This window comes from Meriones unguiculatus, chromosome 8, assembly GCF_030254825.1.
Source record: "Meriones unguiculatus strain TT.TT164.6M chromosome 8, Bangor_MerUng_6.1, whole genome shotgun sequence".
Lineage (NCBI taxonomy): Eukaryota > Metazoa > Chordata > Mammalia > Rodentia > Muridae > Meriones > Meriones unguiculatus.
Window position 1 is genome coordinate 4,188,332 of NC_083356.1, and position 27,916 is coordinate 4,216,247.

Below are 27,916 nucleotides of genomic sequence, written 5' to 3' on the forward strand. Positions count from 1 at the left end.
TTGAGTTAAATATGCATTTATCATCTATTGTTTTATTCTAAGCAGCAAGTATGAACTATTGAATTGTGTCCTGGTCTCGGGCACACAGGCCTGAGAACTTGTACTTAATTTCACCTTATAATCAAAATGGAGCTTTGGAGGCAAAATAGCTTCTGATATGCTAAAGGCCACAGCAGGTGTTAACAGAGGAGCCATAGATGCGCTAGGAACTAAAGTGGGTCTCAACAGAGCGGCTACAGAGTTTAAGTAGGTTACAGCAATACCATGGCACCGGCATCTCCAAATGCTGGGGTCTTCTGCTGCAACGGGGCTGCACTTTCACCAACAGCCTCTCACAGGCTCTTCCTGGTGCCAAGCCTCGACTTCTCTGTGTGACCCCTTCAGTCTGGACCTTCATCTGCTACTGAGGCTGCAGCTTCCCCGATGGCCTCTTCTGGCCTCTCACAGTGCCAAGCCTTGGCTGCTCTCCACGACCCCTTCATGCCTTCAGAACTGGTACCACCTGGTGACTCTTACACATTACCAAGTCCAGCTGCCAGCGTGAGTACCAGCTGAGGCGGCCTCTGGGACACAGCTTCTGTGTCATGGCTCTCAGGAAACACTTCCTAGAGTCCACCTCAGTGATGCTGGTCTCTTCTAAGTCACCGCTAAACTCTCGCTCCAGCCGGAAAGCACAGAGTATCTCGGCAGAGTAAAAGTTGCACTCTAGGAACTTTGGTATCTTGTTAGTCACAGCCAGTTCTTCAGCCCCGGCTAACCAGAACCACAGCCTCTTTAAACTCACAAGCCAGGCCTCCGCTGGGCTCTCAGCCTTCTTATCTTTCAACCTCCCACAGAGCACACCACGTTCTCACCACACACTCAAAGGCTTTTTCTAGTCCTTCCACAAGCCTCCCCCAAACATGGTCGGGTCTCTCCCGGCACCAGCTTGTCCTAATCAGGGTTTCTATTGCTGCAACAAAACAGCATGACCAACAGGCAGGCTGGGGAGGAAAGGGTTAATCCAGCTCACACTTCCACATCGCTGTCCATCACTGAGGGACGTCAGGACAGGAACGCAAACAGGGCAGGAACCTGCAGGCAGGGGCTGATGCAGAGGCCATGGAGGGGGCTGCTGACTGGCTTGCTCCTCAGGGTTTGTTCAGCCTGCTTTCTTATAGAACCCAGGACCACCAGCCCAGGAATGGCACCACCCACAATGGGCTGGGCCTCCCCCATTGATCACTAACTGAGAAAATGCCTTACAGCCGGATCTCATGGAGGCCTTTCCTCCGTTGTTGGTATAATGTTCTTTTAAAATATATACGCCTTACCCTTGTTAATTCAAATGCTGATTTCCCCACCCCCAACTCTCTGGTTTCAATCTGGATATTGCATTGTGATACTCACTATAAGCTTCCTGTCTCAACTCTTGTGTAAACAGGACACAAATAAAGCAACTAGATACAATGTTGTGCAATGGGAGGAGCCAGAGGACAGGAAAGAGGGGAGGAGCTAGAGAACAGGAAGGAGCTAGAGAACAGGAAGGGGCGAGAAGGAGGAGGAGCTCGAGGAGGGAGCATGAGGAGAGCAGAGCTGGAGGAGAGAGCTTGGAGGACTTGGAGCATGAACCACACCTAAGATTTCACAAAAAGCAAATATAATGTGGGAAATCTAAATGTTAGGAAACTGAGGGCTTGAAGGTTTAGGAGGGAGTAAATATTACCCAGCACTGTGTTCTAGGTTAACAAAACCCAGTCTCTGTGTGGTGATTTGGTTATACAGCTGCTGAGGATTAACAGCAGCGTTACCAGAAGTTAAACCCACAGTAAATATTAATAACTGACTACAACACTCCGCTAAAGTTCTCTCCTTTCAGGTGACGCTAGCTCCTGCGTCAAGTTAATAAAACTAGGCAGCACGAGGGGTGAGGACAAATGTTCCTGCCTCTTCCAGTCTTTCCTGTGCCCACCAGCCCCGACGCTGGTCCTGATCAGATACCAATCAGCCATTAGCAAACAGAGACACATATGGATTTGGAGAATCCAGAGGTCTTGTGAGTTACATTCCAGGAAACAAAGGCCAAATATATGCTTTCACAATCCTGTGACTTGTATCTTCTTGCACATATGTGTCTTTCTAAGCATGTCCAGGTGCTTCCCATAAATCTTGTTACTTCTGTGTAGTTTCTGCTTCACATACATTTTGATAAGTTGTAGCTTTATTTTCACTCAATTCAAAATGTTTTTAAAATTCCTAATGATTTCTTTGACTCATGGACTACTTTAAGGTCTGTGTAAATTCTAAATGGTTGGGTTTGTTTTGAGATAGGGCTTCATGTGAGAGGGTCTGGACCTCTCTATGTGGACCAAGCTGGTCTTGAACTCACAAAGGTCAACCTGTCTTTTCCTTCTGAGTGCTGAGAGGAAAGGCATGCGCTGCCACACCTGGTTTGTTATTTTTATTTTGAGACAGAGTCTTATGTAGCCCAGGCTAGCCTCAAACTCCTGATCCTCCTGCCTCCATTTCCAAGTGCTAGGATTAGCTGTGTACCGTCACAACTATCCAAAATCCTTTTTATTTACATTCTTTTCCCTCCTAATTTTTATTTATGGAATAGGGTCTCCCTCTGTAGACTAAGCTGCTCTAGAATCCATTGTGTAGCCTAGGCTGGCTCTTCTACCCCAGCCTCCTCAGTGCTAGAACTACAGGCCTCAGACACCACATCCATCTTAAACTTTCATATTTGTTGGTTTATTAGAAACGTGTATGGACGCGTGCCTAAAAATAGATAAAATATTTATCTATTTTTAGTTTTTGGAGACAGGGTTTCTCTGTGTAGCCCTGGCTGTCCTGGACTCACTCACCCAGAAGTAAAAACTTCTGAGCATGACATGAATGTGCCCTCTGAGGTCCTCTGCAAGGGCAGCAAGAACTCAGTCGTGCCCCTCTCTCTAGCCCCCCTCCAGCTTTTACTTTTTTCCACCCTTTCACATTTTCAAATGTTCCTCCTTACGAAACTGAGGTTGGTGGTTTTTCCCAGGTCAGAAACTAAGCATCAATTTAGTGGTTAGAAATGGAGACGGAAAATAAAGAATGGAGAAGGGGCGGGGTGGCACATAGCCAAACAAAATACGTGGAATTTGAGATGAAAACACTGTGGCCGCTTGGAACCGCTGAAAATTTAGCTCCGTGCCCAGCAAAAGCACAACAGCCAAGGTTACCCTCTTTCACGACGGCGCTCGGCCCTCTCAGCAGAAGGACGCCTCTCCCTTGGCTCCCCGATGTGTGAGTATTTGTGCCTAATGGAAGACAAATCTCCTCTCTCACCCTGGCAGGGTCTCGTGCAGTCCTCTGGTCTCAAACTCTATGTAGCTGAGGTTGACTTTGAACTCACAATTTTCCTGCCTGGCCTCACAGATTGCAGGTGTGTTTCCGACGGACACAGCCGGGGGAGGGGAGGGGTTGAGGGGAGATGGAGAAACACTAACAGTGCCTTTTACCCCCTGACGAATTCACAAGCAGCCTTCGTGCGGGGACAGCAGAGGCCCCAGGGGAGAGGCTGGGAAGCCCCGTAGACGTGTTCTCAGCCTTGAAGATGAGCTGGGGCCGCGCATTGTGGCTCAGGCCTGTAAGCCCAGGCCTCGGGAGGTATCAGGAGGATCAAGACTTTCCAGCCAGGTATGGAACGTGAAACTACCTGGAGCCATAGGAGACCCTTGTCTTAAAAGAAAAGAATACAACCCGGGTGATGGTGGCGCACGCCTTCCATCTCAGCGCTTGGGAGGCAGAGGCAGGCGGATCTCTATGAGTTCGAGGCCAGCCTGTTCTACAGAGTGAGTCCAGGACAGCCAGGGCTACACAGAGAAACCCTGTCTCAAAAACTAAAAATAGATAAATATTTTGAAAAACGTTTAAAGGAAGAAAAAAAAGACACACAAAGAGAGAGAGAGACAGAGAGAGACCCACAGACAGGAGTGAGGATGAAGAAGTGTATTTGGGTTGGGAATATGACTCAGTCTAAGTGTCTGCCACGAACGTGAGAACCTAAGTCTGACAGCACCCACCATGGAAAAGCTGGGCCGGTGCTCAGCACCCGTAACTGCAGCAGAGATGGAGTCAGTCCTGAGAGCTCATTGGCCAGCTAGTCTAGCCAATCAGTGAGCTCCGGGTTCACGAAGACACCCTGAAGCCAGTCCCCCAGCACCCACAGGGCAACACGCACACACACGCGCGCACACACACACACACACACACACACACACACACACACACCTCACTCTATAGAGCAGGCTAGCCGTCGACTCACAGATGTGCCGGCTCCTGCCTTCCGCTGCCGGGATAAAGGCGTGTGCCACCTCTACCAGGCAGACTCGCTTATTATATTTAGGGTTGTTGCTGTTGTGCTGCTAGCGGGTTTTGCTGTCGTTTTGTTTTCTTCTGGAGACAGGATTGCTCCCTGAACCTGCAGTTGGCGGATTAGCGAGGCTGGCTGACCAATGAACTCTAGGCCATGGGAGTCCCGTTTCTCCTTCCCACCCTGTGGATAGAGGATTGAACTCCGGTTACGAGGCCACGGGGCTTTTTATCCACTGAGACATCTTGCAAGCCCTCAAGTCGTATTTTCTACAATGGAACGGCTCCAAGCTTTTGGTGAAAGTTACTCAGTCAGTGTCGTCTTAGTTAGGGTTCTATTGCTGTGAGGAGACACCGCCCGGGGCAGCTCTTACAAAGGAGAACATTTAATCTGCGCTGGCAGCAAAGGGTCGGTCCATTGCGGTCATGGCGGGAACCTTGGCAGCGTCCAGACTCGCACGGTGCTGGAGGGGCCTTGAGTCCTACATCTTCATTGGAAAGCAGCAGGAGTCCGTGTCCCCCCCCACACACACACTGGGCAGAGCCTGAGCACAGGAGACCGCAAAGCCCACCCCACAGGGACACACTTCCTCCAGCAAGGACACACCTCCCGATAGTGCCAGTCCCTTGCAGGCATTCCTAGTCACACCACCACAGTATAGTGTGTGTGTGTGTGTGTGTGTGTGTGTGTGTGTGTGTGTTTAACAGGGTCTCTCTGTAGCCTTGGCTGTCCTGGAACCCACGTTGTAGACCAGATTGGCCGCGAATTCACAGAGCTCCTCCTGCCTCTGCCTCCCTGCGTGCTGGGATCACAGGCATTCGCCACCACACGCGCTACTGAGCTAGAATTTTAACTGTAGTTCCTTTCGTTCTGAGGATCACTCCTCCCAATTCACACATCCCTGTAAGAAGCCTAGAGTCTTTGCCATCATTACTCCCTGCCAGTCCTTCAGCGGTCAGCTCCTGCTCCTTGGCACTCTTCCAGGCCTATGTCTTTGCTTATGGCAGTTCCTGAGTGCCAGTCCCCCGTTGTGGGGTACCTACCAGTGAAGATTGCTCCTGATCCGATGTGGGTTTAAGCCAATAGAAAGTCTTTATTAGCTGTCATTGACTACACTGGGCATTTGGGATCCCAGTGTAGCCCTGAGCCTTTTCTTTCGATTGGTTTTTGTTGTGGGTTTTTGGAAACAGGGTTTTTCTGTGTAGTCCTTGCTGTCCTGGAGCTCATCCTGTAGATCAGGCTGACCTCAAACTTCCAGAGATCCACCTGCCTCCTGAGTACCAGGATTAAAGGCCTTTGTCACCACCATCCAGCTTGGAGTAAGCTTTCAAGCACAAAAACCGTGTTCTGGGTTGACATACTTCAGTGAACAAAAACCGTAGGCCAGAAGCAGAGCTATAGAAGCCAAAGGGCAAGGTCAGGACATTTAGATGTTGCCAGAACTATTGACTTGATAGATTAGGCCTTTGTTCTCACGTTGTGAGGTGATGCCGTCTACGTACTGAGCCCCGAATGGTGCTTCCATCATGGAGTCAGTTGTGCTAAGACCTCAGGGCCCCGGTACAGTGCTCTTTCTTCTCAGTGTGTTTTTTCCTAGTTTGCTTTCTGTTGCTTTGACTAAACACTAACAGAGCGACCTGGGCAGGAAAGGGTTTGTTCAGCTCCCGCTCCCATGAGGTGCTGCATCAGCGAGGCAGCCAAGGCAGGCACTCAGGCAGGAGCCTGGAGGCTGGAGCCCAAGCAGAGGTCATGGAGGAACGAGGCTTACCGGCTTGCTGGCCATTCTTGCTCCAGTCGTCTTCTTATCCAGGACCACCTGAGGGCCTCCGTGCTGGGTAAGCCTCTATCACTGAGCTGTACTGTCCCACCCTTCTTTTTGCTGTATTTTAAAAAGCGCTTAAGGATTTATATGGGAATGTGTGTGTATGGCTTAAGGGGGAACATCACGGGACATGCAGGAAACATCAGTCCTCTCCTTCCACCACGTGGACCTGAAGAGTCAAACTCAGGTTTCCAGGCTCCACAACACATAAGTGCCTTCATCCACTGACCAGCCAGCCATCTCTTGCTTTCTCTCCCCTTCTCTGCTCTCTCTGACCTTCTCTGGAAAGGGGGGAGGCTGCCCACCCCACCCCCTCTGTCCCTTCTATGCTGTTCCACTGTCTCTCTTTCTGTCTCCATCTCTTGTTTCTCTCTTCATCTCTTCTTATCAGATCTGTCGTGTGTGGCATTTTTAAATATGTTATTACAGTTTCTGAGGCGGATGACTTGACCGCTCAGGCTGTCCTTAAACTCTTGCCTCGTGTGATCTGCCCACCAAGGGTTTCAAAATAGCTTATCTCTAAGATCTAAAAACTTCAATCTGGTTCTTACTTTTCAAAGAACAGCCACAAACTCTCAAAGCCCTATTAGAGAATAAGCTGACTGTTAAGGGAAAGGTCATCTCTAAAATAATTTTCCCTTGCTCGCTGCCAAGCACAAATATCTGAACTCTGAGTCCAGCTGCTGAGCCTTTTATGGGGAGCTCTAAAGAAATGATGCAGGGTACGGGCCTGGGGCATCCAGAGAAGAGTGATGGGCGGGTCTTGTGGGTGTGGCCAAGAGTGATGAGCAGCTCCTGTGGGTGTGGTTAATTGATGAGCAGCTCCTGTGGGTGTGGCTTGTTCTAGGCATAAAGTGTTATCAAGTTGGCAAGTCAGAGGAGTACAGAAAAGCAGAGAGGAGAAAACATCTGGCTAACGGCATCCCTTGAGCCACCGCTGGGACTGAGAGGGTGCGAGGTTCCTAGAGTCCTGCTTCACTTCTCTCCCAGCTTTGCTCTAACAGAGACCTGAAGGCACCTTTAGAGAATACACTTCGTAATTCAGTATGACCTCAAATTCATGGCAAGCCTCCTGCCTCAGCTTCCTAAGTGATAGAATTATAGGCATGTGTCACTGTGTCTGGCTTCTTTTTAAAGTCAAATTAAATTTAACTGTGAGACCGAGTCTCACTATGTGGCACTGACTGGACTAGAACTTGCTATGTAGACCAGGCTAGCCTAAAACTCATGATCTTCTGCTTGCCTCTGCCGGAATGAAAGTCCCATGCTACTACCCTGCCCCCATTTCCGTTTTTAAAGTCTTATTTTTACAGGCTGTAAATATCAGCAGCTTCCCTGAGGACAAGAATAGAGGACAGCCAGGTGTGGGGGTCCCCATCTTTAATCCCAGCATGCAGGAGGCAGAGGTATGGCCATATCTGTGAACTCAAGGCCAGTCTGGTCTCTGAGGTACCCCCGTCTCTCAACAACACAACGAACTAAGCATAGAGGAAGAGACAAAACAAAATGACAGAGGAGACAAGGAAAACAGCCACGCAAGGTCAGCAGACATGGTGGACAGTGGCCACACGGTGGGGAGTGAGGGTAGGAAGGAAGCCCAAAGCATCAAAAAAGGTACAGGCCAGCATCTGGAAAACAAGAGACAGGAAATAGAAAAAGGGAAATCCTGCCTTTCTGCCTCAGGCCTCAAAGGGTGGGAGAGCCAGGTGGGCCTCCTGATGATGTCCATCATTATATATGTATTTATTTCCATCATTATATATGTATTATCTGTTTATTTTCTGCTTTATTTTTATTTTTTTTTGAGACAGGGTCTCTCTGTGTAGCCCTGGCTGTCCTGGAACTCCCTCTGTAGACCAGGCTGGCCTTGAACTCAGAGATCCACCTTTGCCACCCAAATGCTGGGACTAAAGCTGTGCGTCACCACCAGCTGTCTCTGATTATGCATTATTTAATTATGTGTGTATGTGCCAGCTGAGGCCAGAAAAGTGCTACCAATCCCCCAGGACACACGTTTTAGTGGTTTTGAGTCACCACCCAAAGTGGGTGCTTGGAACTGAACTGGGAGTCTCTGGAAGAACCATGGGACCTCTTAAGCCCAGAACAGTGCCAACCTGTGTGTCAGTTTCTACTGTCAGGCCGGGGAGCCCATGACTCTGACCCCTCACTTGGGACTGCTATGAGTTCAAAGCCAGCCTGAGCTACGAAGTGATCTCTCTAGACCAGTCTGGGTTGAAAACACAAACCAACACAGAGATTAAAAAGCAAAACAAGGGCTGGAGAGATGGCTCAGCACTTAAGAGCACTTGGCTGCTCTTCCAGAGGTCCTGAGTTCAGTTCCCAGCAGCCACACGGTGGCTCGTAAACATCTGTATTTCGATCTGATGTTCTCTTCTTGTAGGTGTACATGAAGACAGAGCATTCATGTACATGAAAAAATATTAAAAAACCAAACCAAACCACGCTGACTTTCTAGTTTTCTGACTGCTTGTTCACTCATTGCTGGAGTCTCACTCTGTTCTCTTGGGTGTGTGAGCGTCTTCTTCGGGGACCCCTGGGGGGAGGGCTAATGCTGCTAGGAGTAGAGCCAGACAGTTTTTCTGCACCAGTTTCACCCGCCTGGGCTTGCTTACTTACTTGGTAAAGAAAGTCCTTGGAAAGCATTGACTGAGTGTGGAAAACACCTGGCAGTGGACCCCAAGGTCTTCAGGATCAGGGATGTTCCCCTCGATCACACTGTCAATAAAGCTAGGGAGAGGTTTTATACACATCAGGGAAGATACTGAGAGGACCAGGCCTTAACCCCCCTCCCAAAGTCACCAGTCCCCCCCCCCCACTAGGCCATAGGTCACCAACTCCAGGAACAAGACAGTAAAACCCCCTACCCAAGGAGTAGCCTGGAGGTAACCACAAGAGCGGGAAGGTGTCTTATCTCAGGGTGGGGCGTCTGTGCTGGGCAGCCCACCGTAGAAGAGCATTCCAGGCACAGAAAATACCTAACATTCCTGGTCTATAGTTAGATGCTAGTTATGTTAGTCAGCCAATCACATTGTAACAAGCTTGCCCTTGCTGAATGTCAACCAATCATGTAACCGCCAAGCTGGAAATTCTCAGAAGCTTGCTGTAACCCTAAAAAAAAAACCCTCTCTCCCTGAGCTAGGCCTGAGAATGGAGCTTGTAATAAAGACCCTACTGTGTTTGCATTGGAATCGGCTCCTGGTGGTCTTTGGGGTTCAGGAGACCTCACGGAAGGAAGCCGATATAGGAGAAGGTGAAATCTAAGGCAGAATAGCAGGGGTGGGGGAGGGAAGACGCTTGGAGGCTGAAGGACAGGCAGGGAAGCCTTGGTGTCCTGAGAGGGTATGACCAGCAGGGAATCCTGGGAAGGGAGGGCGGCATTGCCAGGTATGTGGCCAGGACTTGGCCTTCGTCTTCTGAATGGAGAAAGACAAAGTTTTAACTGATCTGAGTGTGCCGTCCTGGAGACTGCTGTTCTCAGCTGCACAAACAAACCAATGTTCAGAGAGTTCTTGCAGGCCCGAGTCAGAGGGGGAGCACCCACAAATCGAGATGAACACCTGCGTTCAGGGGAGGTCAGCTGGCGGGAACCAGCACAACGCAGGACGCGTGAAGCTGTCCCTGTGACCGGTGAGGTGGCACAGGCCTGTGATCCCAGCACTCAGGGAGGCAGAGGCAGGTGGATCTCTGTGAATTCAAGGCCAGCCTGGTCTATAAAGCAAGTCTAGGACAGCCAAGGCTACACAGAGAAACCCTGTCTTGAAGCAACAAAAGCAGTAGAGTGGGTTCAGGCTTCCCAAGAGAACTGTATCTAGATTCTCGGCAGCCGTGGGACAGTTCCCACAGTTCCGACGGGTGCCGTCATCCCGCACCCTTCCTGCAGAACAGAGCGGCAGAGCAACCGCGACCCCAGCAAGATCAGGCCGGTTTCCACTTCCTCATCCAGAGACCCTCAGCATGGACCACAGTCACACACCCTCCTGGGCAACGTACCCAGGTGCGGGGGATGCCGGGCCAGCTGCGCAGGACCTGGGGCGTTAGCATGTGCCGGGAGTAAAAGGTTCGCCGGAGCTGTGCAGAGGCTGGCGCCCACGCGGGAGTGAGGCTTCAGCGACACGGCTGTCTGGGGGTCACCCCTGCTAATGGCTCAGAACTAAAGCTTGAATGGAGCCGGTCCTTGTGCTGGGGCCCTCTGTGCGGTGAACAGGCCTTTGTATCTCCCAGGAAAACAACAGGGCAGGCCTTTGCTCAGAGAGCTTTTAAGGAATCCGTTTGGGTCTTACGTAGCCGAGGCTAGCCTTTACCCAGCAGCCCTCACTCCTGGTATCTCAGGACTGTGCCACCACAGCCCTATCCCTTCCCGGCACTTGCCTCCTCTCCCTTCCCTTCAGACGTGAGCTCTTAAGGCGGCTTCTGAGACGCACCAGACAGGATTAAAAGTTGATAAAGAGAAAAAATGTGGATCTAGCTGGGTGGAAATCCTTTCTTCTTTTGAGATTTATTTTGGGGCTGGAGAGATGCTCTTGAGACGACCCGGGTAACGAATCCCAGCTCCCGTACGGTGGCTCACGGCCGTCCCTAACCCCAGTTCCAGGGCGCTCAACCCCCTCGCCTGCCCGCTTGTGGCAGCCAGGCACACGCACGGTGCATATACATACACGCAGGCAAAACACACAGACACACGAACGAGTCTTTTTAACGAGCTGTTGGAAAGCAGCCTTACACTGTGAAAATGCTTGCCAGCGTCGAGATCCGTTGTGTTCGCTGCCCTCTGCTGCCCCCTGCTGGAATATTTTGGAAGGAAACACCCGAGTTCAGCCCCTGGCTGCGCATTCAAGTAAGAATAACCCTGGGTGGACAGTTAGCGGGTTTTGATTTCTCGTGGGAACTTTCCAGAGCTCACCGTAAGCCTGTTTGTTATTGCAGAGATGGGAGATGCGTGTGTTTTCCCGAGTGGCCTTCCTGCCTCTCAGGCCCCCGTCTCCACAGGAGCAAGGCGAGGGCGAGGGCGCTGGGAGCCATCATCCTCTCAGAGGTCTCTTTCTCCGTTACATTCTGGGAGCCCCGTCTTAACTGCTGAGGCATCTCCCCGCCCAAATACAATCGAATATTCTGTATTCCAATGGCATGTCCTTGGTGAGTTGGAGGTCTTTTAAATTGCGTCTTGGTGCAGTCTGCTATGTCCTGGGTCGGCCTCAAAGTATATAGGTTGCTGCGGACCTTGAACTACTGAGCCTCTGTAAGGGCTAGCACCTGATGTGTGTTGTGCCCAGGATCAGCCCCTGAGACTCGGCACCCGCTTGGCCAGTGTTCCGTCAGCTGAACTGCATCCTCCTCTTGGAGATGTTGTTTTTGTCAGACTCTTTGGAACACTGTGTCAGTGTTTCTCTTGTGTGCGTGTGTGCACACCCACTGTATGCACTGGCGTCAGAGGACCCTGCAGGGGAGTGTGTCGGATCCCTTGAAAGCGCAGCTAAGGACAATCATGCACTGCCATGTGGGTGCTGGGAACAGAACTTAAGTCGTCTGTAAGAGCAGTATGCCGGGGCTGGAGAGATGGCTCAGAGGTTAAGAGCCCTCTGCTCTTCCAGAGGTCCTGAGTTCAATCCCCAGCAACTACGTGGTGGCTCACAACCATCTATAATGAGATCTGGTGCCCTCTTCTGCCTCTGCAGGCACACATGCAGGCAGAATGCTGTATAAATAATAAATAAACCTTTGCCAGGTGATAGTGGAACACGCCTTTAATCAGGAGGCAGGGGATCTCTGAGTTCCTGGCCTTGATCCACCTGTCTCTGCCTCCCCAGCTCGTGGACTAAAGGCGTGCGCTATCACTGCCCAGCTTCAGAGCACATCTTTATGGAAGAGGCAACGTGTACTTTGACAAGTTTCGATGAAATCATGCCTTAGGCTTTCCTGTGCACACACGATTGTGTTAGACCAGGAAACGTCTTTCCAAATTGTACATTACTTAAATATGCCTAAAATAAACTGCCCAGTGTCGGACTCTTTGATGTTTGAACCAACCAGGCTTCCTTCTCGTTACACGCAGATAGACACTCTGCTGGAGTGCTATTTGCAGAGACCCCTCCTCCACAACAGTCCATCCTGCCAGGCAACTCCAAACGGCAGAAGCTTGAAACAGGGTCACATCCCTTCCACAGTCAGGAAAATCAGTGAGTGCAGGCTGCTGCTCATTCCTTTCCTCCACTTACACAGCTCAGGATCCAGCCAGGGACTGGGTCCTGCCACACACACACACACACACACACACACACACACTGTGTTGGGTGTTTGCACCTCAAGGCACCCAAGATAATCTTCCAGAGGTGTACCAAAAGGCATACCCATCTTCCCACTGACAATTAGCGTGAACCCTCACAAGGGGGTTAGTTTGCTTATTTATTGTGATACAAAGAATGTTTACCAAGCCCTCAGAAAATAAGTTTGGGCTTTTGCTCACTTTTCTTATTTCTCTATTTGAGACATGGTCTTACTCTATAGATCAGGCTGGCCTTGAATTCACTATGTATCTGGCTTGTGTGGTGCTGGGCCTGCCTGTATGCTGGGTAAACACTCTACTGACTGAGGGTGTCCCAGCCACCCAGGACAGAGTCCTTAAACATTGCCTTCCCTGACCGGAGCTGTATTTTGGACCTCCCTTTCATTAGGAATTTGCATATGCTATAGTAGATCTGGTCCCTGCAGACAGACCTTGAACTTGAGACCTTCCTGCTATAACAGGACCCCAGATCTTAGCACAATTGACTCCATACTATTCAAGCTACTAAAGTTAGCGGGCAGACAGCGCCACCTGCCAAAACAAAAACAAAGGCTGAATCCATCAAAGCCCACAGTTCTGGGAAAGTCTCTAAATGTCCTAACCTTGCTTTTTGGCTTCTGTAGTTCTGCTTCTGGCTGACTGTTCTTGTTTCCTGAAGTTTGTCAACCCAGAACATGGTTTTTGTGCTTAAAAGCTCGCCCTGAGAAAGGCTTGGTCCTACAGCAGGATCCTGCACACCCAGTGTAGCTGCTGGCCAACTAATACTTTCTGTTGGCTTAAATCCATTTCCAAGCAGTCTTCTCTGGTGAAAATCCTGCACTGCCTCAGCCTCCCTAGAGGCTGGGGCTAAATGCTTGTCCCACCAGGCCTGGCTATGCCAGCTCCATTCCGGGAGATAACCACAGAAAATCAGCTTTCATCTTTAAAATCTCGTGGCTTACCTCCAATGAGATGGCATTTGGCTTTATTCTGATCAGCCCTGCATTTCCCCAGAATCCTCTCCTCACCGGGACTGAGATGGTGCCTCTATTTCTACACCACAAGGTAGCGAGAAGCCTTCTTCCTCAAACCTGCCACCTTTCCTGTCATCAGGAACCATTCTTGGGCTGGGACTGGAAAGATGGATAAGAATGCTGAGTGCTCTTCCAGAGGTCCTGAGTTCAATTCCCAGCAACCACATGGTGGCTCACAACCATCTACAATGAGATCTGGTGTCCTCTTCTTTTCTGTAGGTACAAATGCATGCAGAATACTGTATACATAATAAATTAAAGAAATCTTAAAAAGAGAGAGAGAGAGATCCATTCCTGGGGCTGTGGAGACAGCTCAGCAATTAAGAGCACTGGATGCTCTTCTAGAAGACCTGGATTCGAATCCAAGCACCCACATGGTGGCTCACAACTGTAACTCCAGTTTTAGGGAACACTTGACAGATGAATAATAAAATAAATCTTTTTTAAAAGCCATGCCACTCCACCTGGAGATAAAGTTCAGTGGCAGAGCCCTTGCTGAACAGAGAAGGAAGCTCTAGGTCTGAGCCCACACTCCACAAAGCCACAACAAACTCCCTTTCCTCCTTGTTTGCTTAGGGCACGTGGGTAAGGAAAATTAAAAGAACATCACATTTTTCAGTTATCTGTATTATTATTATTTTTTGTTTGTTTGCTTTTTTTTGGTTTTTTTGAGACAAGATTTCTCTGTGTAGCCTTGGCTGTCCTGGACTCACTTTGTAGGCCAGGCTGACCTCGAACTCACACAGATCTGCCTGCTTTTGCCTCCCAGAGTGCTAAGCCTAAAGGCGAGTGCCACTATGACTGGCTGAATTATCTGTATTACTATTCCAGGAAGTGTACCATACCCTAGAGTCTGGAGCCTTCCCTACTCATAGCAATGTTTATTTAATAACTATTTATTCCCATATGTAGAAAGCACCCAGGCAGCCCACAGGGGAAAGGCCTGAAGGTTCTGTTCCTTTTATAGCTTCTTGCTGCCAGATGAGACTGTGCTGGTTTTCCGAGGGTTCCTGACTCTCAGGATAATCTTTTCTCCTTACAGGTTATCAGGCTGCCTCTCAACCTGTTCCCTCCCTTCTTCTCTGAGGACACAAAACTAGCCATTTTCAAGGTCACTACGAATTTTCCTTTTTATGATTAGTACAATAAAGACTCCCTACAAGAGAGTATCAGAGCACAGTTTATACAGTTGGACAAGTGACTCTATCACTGAGGAGACTGAATTTTTGCCCCAACTTTGAGACTAGCCTGAGCTGGACAAAAAGACTGCTTCAAAACAAAACAAAACAAAACAAAACAAAAACTGGGCTGGAGAAATGGTTCAGCAGTTAAGAACACTGACTGCTCTTCCAGAGGACCTGGGTTCAATTCCCAGCACCCACATGGCAGCTCACAACTGTCTGTAACTCCTGTTTCAGGGGATCTGATACACTCACCTAGACATACATGTACACTCGCATAGACACACATGCAGGCAAGCACCAGTGCACATAAAATTAAAATAAATAAATTACAAACAAACGAACTGGGGCTGGAGAGATGGCTCAGCAGTTAGGAATATGGCCTCCTTTTCCAGAAGCGTTCAATTTCCCAGCACCCACACGGTGGCTCACAACCATCTGTAATTTGATCTAATGCCCTCTTCTGGCCTGCAGGCACGCAAACAGATAGAGCACTCACAGCCATCAAATAAACAAATAAATCTTAAACAAAAACAGACAAAATCCTGCTCGGTTTTCTCATTTTCTGACGCAGTGTGTCCAGGCCTTCCTAAGAAATAGGAAAAATTTATTTATTTCTCGCTCTGCTTTCCTGGTTGCTGGCATGTCTCCTCCAAGCACTCCGGCAGAGGGCTGACATTTCTTGCAGTGGGATCAGCCTTACCCCGGAGGGCTGAGTTATCACAGAAATGAAGGAAGCCCTTAGAACACGGAAGCCACCTGACCCGGACCCCAAGGATTTCCTAGGCTCCAGCGAGCCACAGGGTTGATCAAATTATTCTGTCTCTTCCAGGAAAACCCCTAAAAGCTCACTCCAGAATACAAAAACTCATTTTCTTCAAAGTGCCTTAGGAAGCTCCTGGAGGTCAGAGCTATGTTTTGCTAATGTGTTTCCATCACTAAGGCTCCGGAACCAGGCTTTCCCAGGTGGCCGGGCCCAGCCTAATCTGATCCGCATTTCTGCTTGTCACAGGTTCCCCACGTGGCTTCCGAGCGCGGGCTGTGGCAGAATTGCAACGATGTTCCAAGAAATGTTTGGAACAAACACTTTACTTGAAAGCGAATGTACCGTGTGTGTGTGCAAATGGGCTTAGACCCTCGAGTGGAAAGGGCCTGCCTCTCCTAAACAGAAAAACCTTCAAGCGAATCAGATCTGACTCGAGAGTTTGGAACGCCTCGGTGGCAGGGCTTGGGGGTCGAACCTCGCCTCGGCCCCAGCTGACCCCCTTCCAGCTCGAAGCTGCACTCGATTTCTGCCGCCCTTTGGCCTTTTCGATTCCTTTCGTTCAGCAAAATCAGTCTGTTCAGGAGAGCAAGGGCGTGGTCCCTGATCGTCCCCTGCGTGCAGGCCTGGGAAACAAGTTTCTAGTTGCCAGTCAGTGGCCACGTGCCCACATGGGATGAAGGGAGTTCGGCCTCTTTCCACACCGCAGCCCTGGGCTGCCCCCAGCCCGTCCAGGGTGCCCTTAACAGGGTGACGATTTCCTAGCAAAGGGCCGGCTTGGCAGGAGTGGCCCAGGCTGTCCTGGAACTCGCTCTGTAAACCAGGCTGGCCTTGAGGCCACACATCGCCTGCCTCCGCCTCCCCCAGCGACTGAAGGCGTGGTCACCGCTGCCGGGCTTAGGTTTTTGGTTTGTTTCTGACCCAGCAGACAGCAAACAGGACGAGAGCTGTTTGCTGGGCGAGCAGCGAGGCCTTCCCTGCCAGCGCCACGCCTTGCCTGTTCCGCCTGCAGGTTCGCGCAGCCGCTCAGGGCACCCGGCAGGTGGCGCCGCCGCCGGGTTTTCTCGCGTCCTGGCGCAGGCCGCAGCCGAAAACAAGACAGGAAGGAGACGCTTTGTAAAAATATATATATATTCTGATTGTCGGCGCATCGTGCTTTCTTTGTGGTGCCCTCACAGGCCCCTCGTAGTTAGAGGGTTTACGTGGCGGGTCCTGGCGGGGGCCAGAAGTCCCTGAAGCCCCGGAGCCGGGGTTGCAGGCCGCTGCGCGCCGCGTGCAGGCGGCGGCGGGCGCAGAACCCGCGCGTCCGCGGCCGCGCCCCCTCCCGCGGACCCGGCCCTGGGTGACATCGCCCCGGTGCTGGCGGCGTCCGGGAGTTAGAGCCCGAGCTGCGAGCCCTCCCTCCACCCAGCCTTCCGGCCTGCCCAGAGGAGAGCACAGTGGAGCCCGGGAACAGCGCAAGGCCCAGGGCGCCACCACACAGGGCCCCACCGCGCAAAATCCCCGGGAAGCAAACGGCTAAGGCGCGAGGGAGGCCCCGGTGGACGATCAGCGCACGCTGTGTGCATGTGCGGAGCGTTAAAGGGGTTAAAATGCTGCTTAAGGGAGGCTCGGTGGGTCAGACCCTGGAGCGGGCGCCGGGGCGGGGCTGCGGCGCAGCCGGGCTCGGAGGAAGCTGGGACAGCGCCTCCTGCTGGCCATCCCGGCGCCCCGCACGCCTGCAGGGCGTGGGCCAGAGCGCTGGGTTTTTCTTTTTTTCTTTTTTTTCTTTTTCTTCTCCTAAGCAGGGATTTTAGGAGCTGGGGACCTAGCCGGAGTCCTCCTTCTGCCCGGAGGAGAAAGTTAGATGCCTGCTAGAGGCTGGGAAGGCAGTCTAGTCCCCCTCGAGGCTCTCAGGCTCCCTAAAGCTAAAAGGGATGGGCTTGATTTTTATGATAACATTGCCATTTTAGACAACTCCAGGGGCGAACGGAAAACAGAACCTGTTAGGGGTCGGCTTCGATTTCGTTTTATGCTGTCTTAAGGGGGCCTGCCAAACATTAAGAGGAGCCATAAGACAAACTTGAAACATGAGCGTCTTAAATGCGGGGCGATCCTTTCTGCCTGTCCTTTTTATTCCAGGAAGGTGGCGGTGGGGTTGCTGTGAGGAGTCCCGCCTCCTCTCCCCACTTCCGTTTTCTCTTCACTCATTTGACGGGAGCCCCTGCGCTCCTCTCTCTCCTTAGAACACGTCATCTCCAGCCACTGGAAGAGAGGAGGGCGGTGGTACCACCGTTCCCCCCGTGGCTGAAGCCGCAGGAAGATGTCGGGTTGGCATCTGCTCTTGAGCCTGCCCGGTTGCCGGGAACCCTCCAGGATGGGCCAATGCGTTGCCTCCCATTAAGCGGCAGGTGCCTTCTGGAGCAGAACCCTGTCTTTCACACTAACTGACCGACCACGCTCTCCTTGGTGCCGTCCGCTCACGGCAACTGCTGGTTTTAAGAATCGTCCGTCTCTTCGTTTTACTTCTAGTGATCCTGGGAATGGAGGCCCGCAGATGGGCGCTGTCAAGGACACTTGCAGCTGAGGGCTGGCAGCAGTCCTCGCAGATCCGGGAAGGCCCTCGCGGCCAGACTTCCCAGCCCAACTCTGAGCCACGCTGATGCCCGCTGGGGGAGGGGCAGGCTTTGTCTTCAGCTGTGTACCCGGGCGTGTTCCGATGAAAAGGAGCCAACGGTTTGTGGTCGCAAAAGCAGCCCTGGCTAACTCAGCGGGCCCCAAGACAGAACTAATAGACGAGAGCATGGGAAAGAGGGGGTTGGGCGGGAAGGAAATAGAGGGCGAGAATAACAGTAATCGAACGCACTGTGTGTCTATGAGAAACTGGGTTTGTTTGTTTGAGTCAGGGTCTCGCCATGTAACTGGCTGGCTTGGAACTCGGTATGTGGAGCAGGTTGGCAAGCAATTGAGAGACGGATCCGCCTGCCTCCGGAGCGCTGGGATTAAAGGCGCGCGTCACCACGCCCAACTGTGTGAAATGGTTAAAGAACAAATTCAGTAAAAGAAAGAAAGAAAAAAGGTCCACTAAAAAGGGGAAATAAAAGGAATGTTTCCTGGGTCCTTGTTTGACATCAAGAGCCCAGCTGTAAGCAGTTATAGGCTCTCCTTCACTATAGCAGTTCCAGAAAAACCCGAATTAGGAGCTGAACAGCAAGAGGAGAAAGTTGGGTTAGTAGGTCCCATAGGTGAATGTCTGGGCTCGGAGCCCTCGCAATCAGGATCCAAGCAGATGAGCACCAGGGGTTCTTTGTGTGGAGGACAAAGGGGGATATTTAGTAACTTTCAGTGAATGGGGCAGATCCAGAAAGATGCCTGACATTTATCTGCCCAGAGGAAGGAAGGCATGCCTCCCTGTGAGTGTCCTTCGGGGAGAGATAGGGAACAGGGTAGCAGAAAACATTAATCCAGTGTAGGCACAGAGCTCCCAGCACCACCCGGGACTATTGAACCAAAGGTCGCTAAGCTAAGGCAGGGACACTCCCCACAGGAAGCCAGCTCACACAAAGACAAGCCCTTCCCTGAGGGGGAGGGGAGCCAAGGGTCTCTCCTCTCCCCCCTTCCCCCCTCTCACCTGTTCCTCCTCCTCTCCACCAGCTGCTTTCATCTCTTGGGAGGAGATGGCAAAATAAATTCCTCACCCAGGCTGATCTGAGCTCCCAATCTTCCGGAACCCTGGGCTCCAACTAAAAAAAGCAAGGTCCAACCATTTTTAGAATTCTAACCTGCTGTGAGTTTCACTTTTCTCCTTCAGAAGTGCAAAACTGGCTTTGCACCCTACCTAAATCAGCAACACTCCCACCTTTAAATTTTTTTTTTAAATCTGAGCTTCCAGGCAATATTTCATAACTGTGTCCTTTCTCCTCAAAAAATATACAAAGGTCACTGTCATGAAGAGGCAGTTAAGGCTTGATCCTAAGCTGAAGCCCCAGTGAGAGAGAAAGCGACCTCCCTTCAGCCATCACATCTTCCCTTTTCTTTTTTTAATTTATTTCTATATTAATTACAGTTGATTCGATTTGTAACCCAGCTGTAGCCCCCTCCCTCCCTCTTCTCCTCCCATGCCCCTCCCCCAGTCCACTGATAGGGGAGGTCTTCTTCTCCTTCCATCTGACCCCAGCTTATCAGGTCTCATCAGGAATAGTGCTTCCCCTTTCTTTATTTGCAAAGTTAGTGTGCTGGACAGGAGCTCAGGAGCCTAAGCTAGCCTCTAAGGAAAAAAAAAACGTTACAAAGAACAAAGAAGCCTGCCAGGAGCAGGATGGGTGGGCCTGTAATGCCCGATTATTTCCTCTTTCAAAGTAGGGGATCTTTATACATTTTAAAAGAAATTTTATTTACAGTTATTGTTTGTGTATGAGATGGGTGTTAGAGTAAAAACACTGGTTAAATATCAGGCCTAGGTGGAGGCCTAGGTCGAGTCTGGCCATTTAGCCGAGGGGCCACCCCTGGGCCACCTTAAGCCATGATAAAAAGACACACATCACAGTTTACTAGTTCTTCAATGAGACACTGCACTTCTTCCCCAGAATCCACCGCTAGCGCAGTCGCTTGCAGGGCTGGGGAAGCACGGCCTTGTGGTTATTATTCTGGATTCTTTGGAAAAATGTAACTTTTCCCATTGTCTTCTCTCTTTTCTAAGCACGCTTTCCTTAACACTTCGGGCTCCCCACCCCCACACTGCCAGCTTCCCCATTCTTTTCTCTAAAGCCCCACCGCATGGATCCTTCTTTGCCTGGTCTGAACTGAGGCACAAATGGCACGGGGTGGGGGGGGGGGGTTGGGGGGGGAGGTTGTTGCTTTTCTCCCCAACTGGGAGCTGCTGAAGCTTATAACTGGCCTGCCTTGGGTTTTGTTTGTTTGTTTTTCTTTTCTGTAATAAAACTGTCCTTGCGCTATTGTATCAGTACAAGGTTACCTTTACTTGGGCCCCAGGGATCGGACTGCAAGAGCGCTTTTCCTCAGTCTCATTGATAAAATAATTTGGGAATGTTTTCAAACAAAGGATGGAGGGTAATTTTATTAGAAGTTAAAACTAAAACAGGGCTTGGCAGAAGAGCTGTAAAGCTCAGCAGCTGCCCAGAGGAAAATGATGACGGAAGAAGAAGAAGAAGAAGAAGAAGAAGAAGAAGAAGAAGAAGAAGAAGAAGAAAAAACAAATAATAATAATAATAAAAACCCATTCCATTAGAGTTCAGAAACATGGAGGTCAGAAACAGTGGCAGTTGAGAAAAACAGGCTTCTTACAGGCGCAGCCCTGCAAACCACAGTGCTGGGGTGGGAATCCTGGAAGGGAAGGCACATGAGCTCATTAAAGGGATAATTATCCCACCGGTCTCTTTAGGGGTATCCTGCCTTCCAGGAGGTGATCCTCAAGCCAGACCACCAGACCGAAGCCTAGGTCTCCTTTGGTCTTTGCTGTGTCACTGCCTCAAGATGGGGAATCTTGATGGTAACACATCCTTAGCCCAGACTTAAATACAACTGACTCCCTAAGGAGGCCTGGGACAGTCTGGGGCCCAAACCTGCTCCTCACAAAAAGGCTGGTTAACGCTCCCACAGCTAGAACACACCAGAAAGTGTCTTGGCTTCTGCTAACCTGTAACACTGTGAGGAGAAAAAGCAGAAGCCTGTCTCTCTGTGGTTTGGCTAAACTATTAATAAAGCCATTTTCCATCACCAATTTCCTTGGAATATAGAGGGACTAAGGCATTGGTTTATGGACCTAAACACGTTATAATGGTGTAGACAATGTCCAACTGTTTAACCCAATAACGACACGCCATATGCCTTGCATTTACTAACCTCTTCTTCCTGAAGGTAAATGGCATTTGTCTGCTAAGAAATCTCTTCAGTGGGGGCTGGAGAGATGGCTCAGCTGTTCAAGGCCAGGCCTACAACCAAAAATAAATCTCTTCAGTGTTGTGGACCAGAGGCAGGGGGAATTCAAGGATAGCCAGGGCTACACAAAGAAACCTGTGGGCATTGGGGGAGAAGAAGAAATCTCTTCAGTGTGAAAAGGGGGCTCCTTTAGCAATACTCTTTTTCACATTTTTAGATGTCTTCTTATAAAAGTAATATAAACTGGGCACGGTGAGGCACACCCATACCCAGCACTCTGGCAGCAAAGGTGGGAGGATCTCATGTTCAAGTCCAGCCTGGCCACAAGGGAAAACCCTGCCAACAAACAAATAAAAAATGATAGTGAGGGCAGGCTTGATGGTGCCTGCCTGTAATCCCAGGACAAGCAGGACCACACAGAGAAACCCCGCCTTGAAAGCAACCACAACAACAGAAAGGTAGAGGGCTTACACTGCAAAGCATGCAGCACTGTGCTTCCTCTAGTCCAATCTCTAAATTCCTCAGATAAATAAATAACTAACACACAAAAACAGAAGACATAAATAGAAAGAATAATTTAATTTAACACTGTTCCTCCAAACCGGGCGGCCGTGGCGCACACCTTTGATCCCCCCACTCAGGAGGCAGAGGCGGGCAGATCTCTGAGTTTGAGGCCAGCCTGGTCTACAGAGTCAGTTCCCGGACTAGGACTACACAAAGAAACCCTGTCTAAAAAGAAAAAAAGAGAAAAAGTCCCCTTTAAAAGAAAAGCATTGCAAATTGCTTCTCTCTGAGCTAAGCCTGGAATCAAGGCAAAGGACTTGGCTGAGGCGTCAGCGCATTCCCCAAGCTCTTGGCCCATCTGCTGCCGACTGGTTCTTAGACCAAAAAGTCACACGTGGCTCCTGACAGCTGAAGTGGCTTTTTTTTTTTTTTTTTTTGTCGACTTGAATTTCAGTTTGGGGCTGGCTGCAATGAGTTCACATACCCTAAAAACAGGTTCTGTGGGTTAGAGAAAGCCCTCTGAGCAGAGAGGAATGGGCAGACATTGTAGAAATAACACAGGTTTATTCCCTGGAAATTCCCCCAAAACCAGCTTCTGCATGAGTATTCTAGCTTCTTAATAGAGGTCTTACTGGCGTCCACCTGCCTGCTAAATATCTGTTTGTGGTGTGTTCAGGACAGTGGGCTATCTGCGTGGAATGCCTGAGAGCGTGAGTGGCCGGAGAGCAGCTGCCCACAGCTGCCCCAAGCCCAGCCCGCAGACAGCCGGTGAGACCGGCCTGGCCAGCCCTCAGAGAGACCCTCCAGAGTCCCGTTCGGGATCCAGGCCCAGCCAGAACAAATGAGCAGATGTTACGGCTTATATCTTTACCTTCGTAATGAAAAGAAAACCGATGAAAGCGACATTGGGTGTGAATATTCATAATTCTGCCTGGTGTTGGTTGATGGCAGTCACCCCTACCGTGGGTGTTAGCAAAGCTTTCAACTACAGGGTTCCAATTCCCAAAATATGTTATCTCATATTTTAAGGAAGTTCTTTTTTAAAATCATAAGCATTTGGGAGGGGGTCAAAAACCTCTTTTTTGCACTTTATGTTTTGCACGTGTAAGGCGAGACACTAGCCAGGCAGTAGGTGTCCATGGATCACACATCAGCCAAGAGTGATGGTGGGCCCTCGTGTTCCCAGCACTCAGGAGGCAGAAGTAGGAGGGTCCGGTCGAGAGTTCAAAGACAGCTTCTGCCCCTTGAGACCATCTCAGAAGAAATAAGGCAGCCAAGAAAAGCATCATCAGAGGGGCAGTGAGTGTGCTCTGGTCCTGAGTTTAGGCCACATTGTCGGCATAGTAATGCCAAATACATCCTTTACACCAAAAGTGGACTTGGTACTTCACGTTTTGTGTTATCCCCTTTAGAAGCTCTAGACTCCCACTTAGAGAACACTTCCCCGGTGGCGCTGTGAGGATCCAAGGGGTGGCGCTCGGGGTGGCCACCCATTCCTAAAAACCTTATTTTATTTGTGGCAAACACCACACAAGCCACATGGTAATCAGCAGTCACCCTCAGCGCAGCTGTCACACTCCGGGGCCTTTAGCTTAATTTTATTGTTCTTGTGTGTGTATTCATGCGTGTGGATTTTGCCTTGTTCTTTAGACAGGGTCTCCCCGTACGGGACTGGCCGGCTTCTTCAGCCTCCCAAGGGCTTGGATTACAGGCGTTCATCACCATCTCACTACTAATCACATCCACAGCTCCGGTCGCCAACCACCCTTGCGTGAGCCGCGCGGCCAAGCGCTTCATCCGGAAGACCACGCGCAAGCGTGATTCGGTGTGCAAGTCTGTGCCGCGCATCCTGCCGTGCGCTGCCTCTCTTCGCTTTCACCCCAGCACCGCTGTGAGGACCGCTGGGAGGCAGGGGGATGGCTGCAAAGGCTCTGAGGCCCGCCCCGGGCCTCCCTCTGGGCTCGCCGTGCTGACGAGGCCCCTAGCTACTCTCTGTTCTTACATGTTGTTAGTAACACGCCAGTCAGCCATGAAGCGTGTGCCTGTCTGAACCTGCCCTGTGAATACAAACCCAGGTAGCTGCTGTTCCCCTGTGCCGTGAAGTCATTTCAGAAGCACAGGCACAAGGTTGAGTTAAAAAAAAAAAAAAAAAAAACAGTGACAGTGACAGTGGGTGCTGGCTCTCAGGCTGTGCAGCAGCTAAAGAATGAGGTTTGAGGTCTCTGTGTCAGGAGCTCTGTGAGGCACAGATGGGAAACAGCAAGTCAAGCAGAAAGCACAACATGGTACCATTTCTGTTTTTAAAGCCACACAAAACAGCGCCACACTTTTTGCACATATGTCCACGACCACCGACAGAGAAGCGTTGATAGTAGTGGCTGTCTGTTCAGGGGACCCAGGCAGAGGTTAAAAAAAAAAAATCACCATTTTGAGTAACAGAATGAGTATGTAAAAGAAAACAAAGGATGAGGGTGGAGGAGCAGAGACTGTCAGAAAATTTTTAAAAAATGAAAATAAAGAAATCTAATAAACATTTTTTTAAAAAAGAAAATAAAAGATAACCCACGAGCAGCAAAGGAAATGGTGTGAGCACACCAGGCCATGCCTGTTTCGTCTGTATCCATAGAGACCGGTGCCAGGCCACAAATGTGGGGTTAGCATCTTATCATGAATTCACTGGTTTTTAATATTTAATATTTCTGATCTCTACCAGAAAGGTTCAGGCATTCTCCGCTCTTGGAGCCAGACCAGCCTGGACTGGAGGGAGGCCTGACCGTCTTTGTATCGTTGGAGTAATTTCCTTAACTACTGAGTGGACAGAATAGACAGTCTGCACAGAGCGCTGTGCCTATTAAATGAGACAACGAGCATACAATAAACGCGGACCTCAGGCGACTGGTGAGCTCCAGCCTGGCTGCTTACCCTTTCCCACCCCACCCCTTGCGCTTCACGCACTTTTTCTTCTTACCTTTGGGATATCTAAAGGCCCCGCCCGAAGGCTGTGCTTTGTTCATTACTCACACCAAAGCCGAGCTAAATTAACAAAGCATGGTAATTTGGTATATTAGCTTAATAAGACAGGAGTCACTTACTCAAAACTTCAGATTGTACAAGTGCAAGTTTTTAAGCATCAATATTCTGATCCATCTATTCATTTTAAGAAATTCACATCTAAATGAATTTTTAAAATATATCTCTCTTCCCTGTGAAACCCATTCTTGATATGAGAGATAAGCCACCCAGATCAGAGAGGCCATGGAAAGTACAAATCAAAAATATAACTGAATATTTTTGTATCTGACAATGTGTTTATTCGTGACCCCAATAAAATGTCAGGCGCCTGTGAAATTTCATCAGTTGAATCGAAAGCCTTGTGTCAAAAGAATTTCAAAGACAGAGAAACGCTAATGTCACCGGTGTAAGCTAAAACAAAAAGGAAACGAGAACCCACCGTAACATCATCAGCACCCACACGGCGCCACAAGCAGCAGCAAGCACACAGTGCCACAAGCAGCAGCAAGCACACAGCGCCACAGCCAAGCAACGCCCATGCCTCAACCTCACCTTTGGAACAGACCCAAGCTCTCTTCTGCCTTTGCTGGATGTACATGAATTTTAAAAAGCGAAGAGACCTGAGGATTTCGGGTGAAGTAAAAAAGAATGCTGTCGGCGATGTTTTACACTCCTGGTTAAGAACAGAATTGCTCTGAAGGACCATTTCCAAGCACACGTCCCTTGAGCTCCTCCACCTCATTGAACCCGGCTCTCAGTTCCGAGCTGGGCGCCCATTGTCCGCTTTCTTCTACTCTAATTAGATTTGACAGATTGCTCTTTCTGGCTTGACTGGCTGTTGCCAAGAACACGGAGGAGAGATGGGGCTGACCTTGTCATCGTGCCCTTGGGATCAGAGCCCCTTATCCCAGTCAACAGACGACAGAAACACAGCCCTAGCAGTTTCCGATCTGCTCCCTGCCTTCTGTTTTGGCTCTTTCCATAAAGGCTCCTGAGCTTGTTTTCTTATCCTCGGAACTGAGGAATGATCTCCTGGGTAGGCTACGGGATATGGCTAAGTGACACTCTACTAGGTTCAACACTGTGACCTTTGCTTGCAACAATGTGACCTTTGTTTGCAACACTGTGACCTTTGTTTGTTCTGCAAGCCTCTGAAATGGGGTAGGTGGGCACATTCTCTCCTCTGGGCTCCCCTCCCCTCCTGTCTTCCTTTCTTTGTTTGATCAGGGCCTCCTATATCTCAGGTTTGTTTTGAAGTCTGTAGGTGAGGATGACCTTGAACTTCTGATCCTCCTGCCTGTTGCCTCCCAAGTACTGCGAGCTTGTGCACCTGCCCAGGTACAGTCAGTGCTGAGGGTCTAACCTGGGGCTCGTATAAGCCAGCCAAGCACTCTTGCTACTGTGCTACCCTGTATACCCAGCCTCGCCATCTAGCCCCAGCTGTCTTGGAACTTGCTCCGTAGACCAGGCTGGCCCTAAATTTGTGGTACTCATCCTGCCTCTGCTCCCAGGAGTCTTTATTTAATTTTTTAAACTTATTTTAAAATTACATTTTTTTGCGTGCTACCTGCAGTGCTGCTGCAGAAGAGTTATATCATGAAACAGGTACTGGACATCAGTTTACAGGTCATCTAGTCTAAGACCAGCAGGGTGGCTCAATGGGTAGTGCCTCTTGCCTCTAAGAGCTGAGTTCCGTGATGGAAGGGAAAAAAAACCTACTGCCCCATGTGTACTCCTCTGAACCCCCGTCATACTGTCAAAGCACACACACACAATGACACACATGTAAATTTAAGTTTAAAAATGAGTTGTAAAGTATTGAGATAAGGTTTTATTATGTAACTCTGGCTGGCCTGGAACTCACAGAGATCCACCTGCCTCTGCATCAAGAGCTGGGAGTGTATAACACCATGACCCCATGAACCTGCTACACACACACACACACATACACACACACACACACACACACACACGTTGCCTATTAGATTGGATGATGTCATTCATATACATATGAATATAGACAAATCTCATTATATATAATATATTATATAATTATAGGGCCAGGCTGCTTACCAGCTTGGGACGTGAAGTCATCCTCTGTGTCTGTTCACCTACTGTAAATCTTCTTAAAGCACATGCTCCCTGAGCCCTGTACCCCCTGAGCTATCTCTGGTGAGGACCTGGACTGCAGTGTCTGAAGGAGCTGGGGGAGGAGGCGCTGATTCTGTGCCCAGTGGGAGCTTGTGCTGTAGGAGCCGTGCTGGAAGGGAGGCATGGTGGATTTTCCCTGGTTGAGGTTCATAGAAAGAGGTGACGCTGTAGCTAAGCCATGGGGAGTAAATGCTATTCCCAGGGGGAGAGAGGATGCACATTCACCGATTGTAGACAAAGCTCTGCCATGTAGCTGGGCATGGGAGCCCATGCCTGTAATCCCAGCACTTGACACTAGAGACAGCACTTTAAGGTGATTCTTGGCAATGTAGGAACCAAATTTGAGGCTAGCCTGAGCTATGTGAGACCCTGTCTCCAAAAAACAAAACAAAAAAAAAAAAGGAAAAAAAATGCTAGGAACAGTGGCACACATTTAATCCCAGATTGTGAGGCAGAGGCAGAGGCAGGTGGATTACTGTGAGTTCGAGACCAGCCTAGTCTACAAAGCAAGTGCAGGGCTACATAGAGAAACCTGTCTCGAAGATGATGAAGAGGAGGAAGAAGAAGAAGAGAAAACAGAGGAAGAGGAAGAGGAGGAGGAAGAAACCTCAAATAGAGTGATTGAAACTTTGGTGGAGTCAGTGGAAATATGGAAAGAAAAGAGGAGTCTGTTTGGTGAAGACCACTGAAGTCTCAGCTAAGGAAATAACATGATCCAAATGGTGGGCTGTTTGGGTTGTTTGTTTTGCTTTGTTTGTGGGGGGTTGTTCGATTTGGTTTAGTCTGGTTTTCAAAAGAGGGACTCACTATGTAGCCCTGGCTGTCCTGGAACTTCTCTGTAGACCAGGCTGGCCTCAAACTTACAGAGATCTGCCTGCCTCTGCCTCCCAAGTGCTGGGATCAAAGGCGTGTGCTATTACACCTGGCGATAGTTGTTTGGTTTTAGTTTATGTAGA

General features: G+C 49.8%; 1 long non-coding RNA gene across 1 annotated transcript in view; it reads right to left on the reverse strand.

Annotated features, from left to right (window-relative positions):
* Positions 1–17,494: 17,494 nt before the first annotated feature.
* LOC132655750 (uncharacterized) overlaps positions 17,495–27,916 on the reverse strand; it is a 33,462-nt gene continuing 23,040 nt past the window's right edge. Inside the window, exons 2-4 of the long non-coding RNA XR_009593556.1 lie at positions 21,258–21,346; positions 19,027–19,138; positions 17,495–18,423 (exon numbers count right to left, since the gene is read on the reverse strand). This is a non-coding gene — a long non-coding RNA (uncharacterized LOC132655750). The remainder of the gene's footprint in view (positions 18,424–19,026; positions 19,139–21,257; positions 21,347–27,916) is intronic.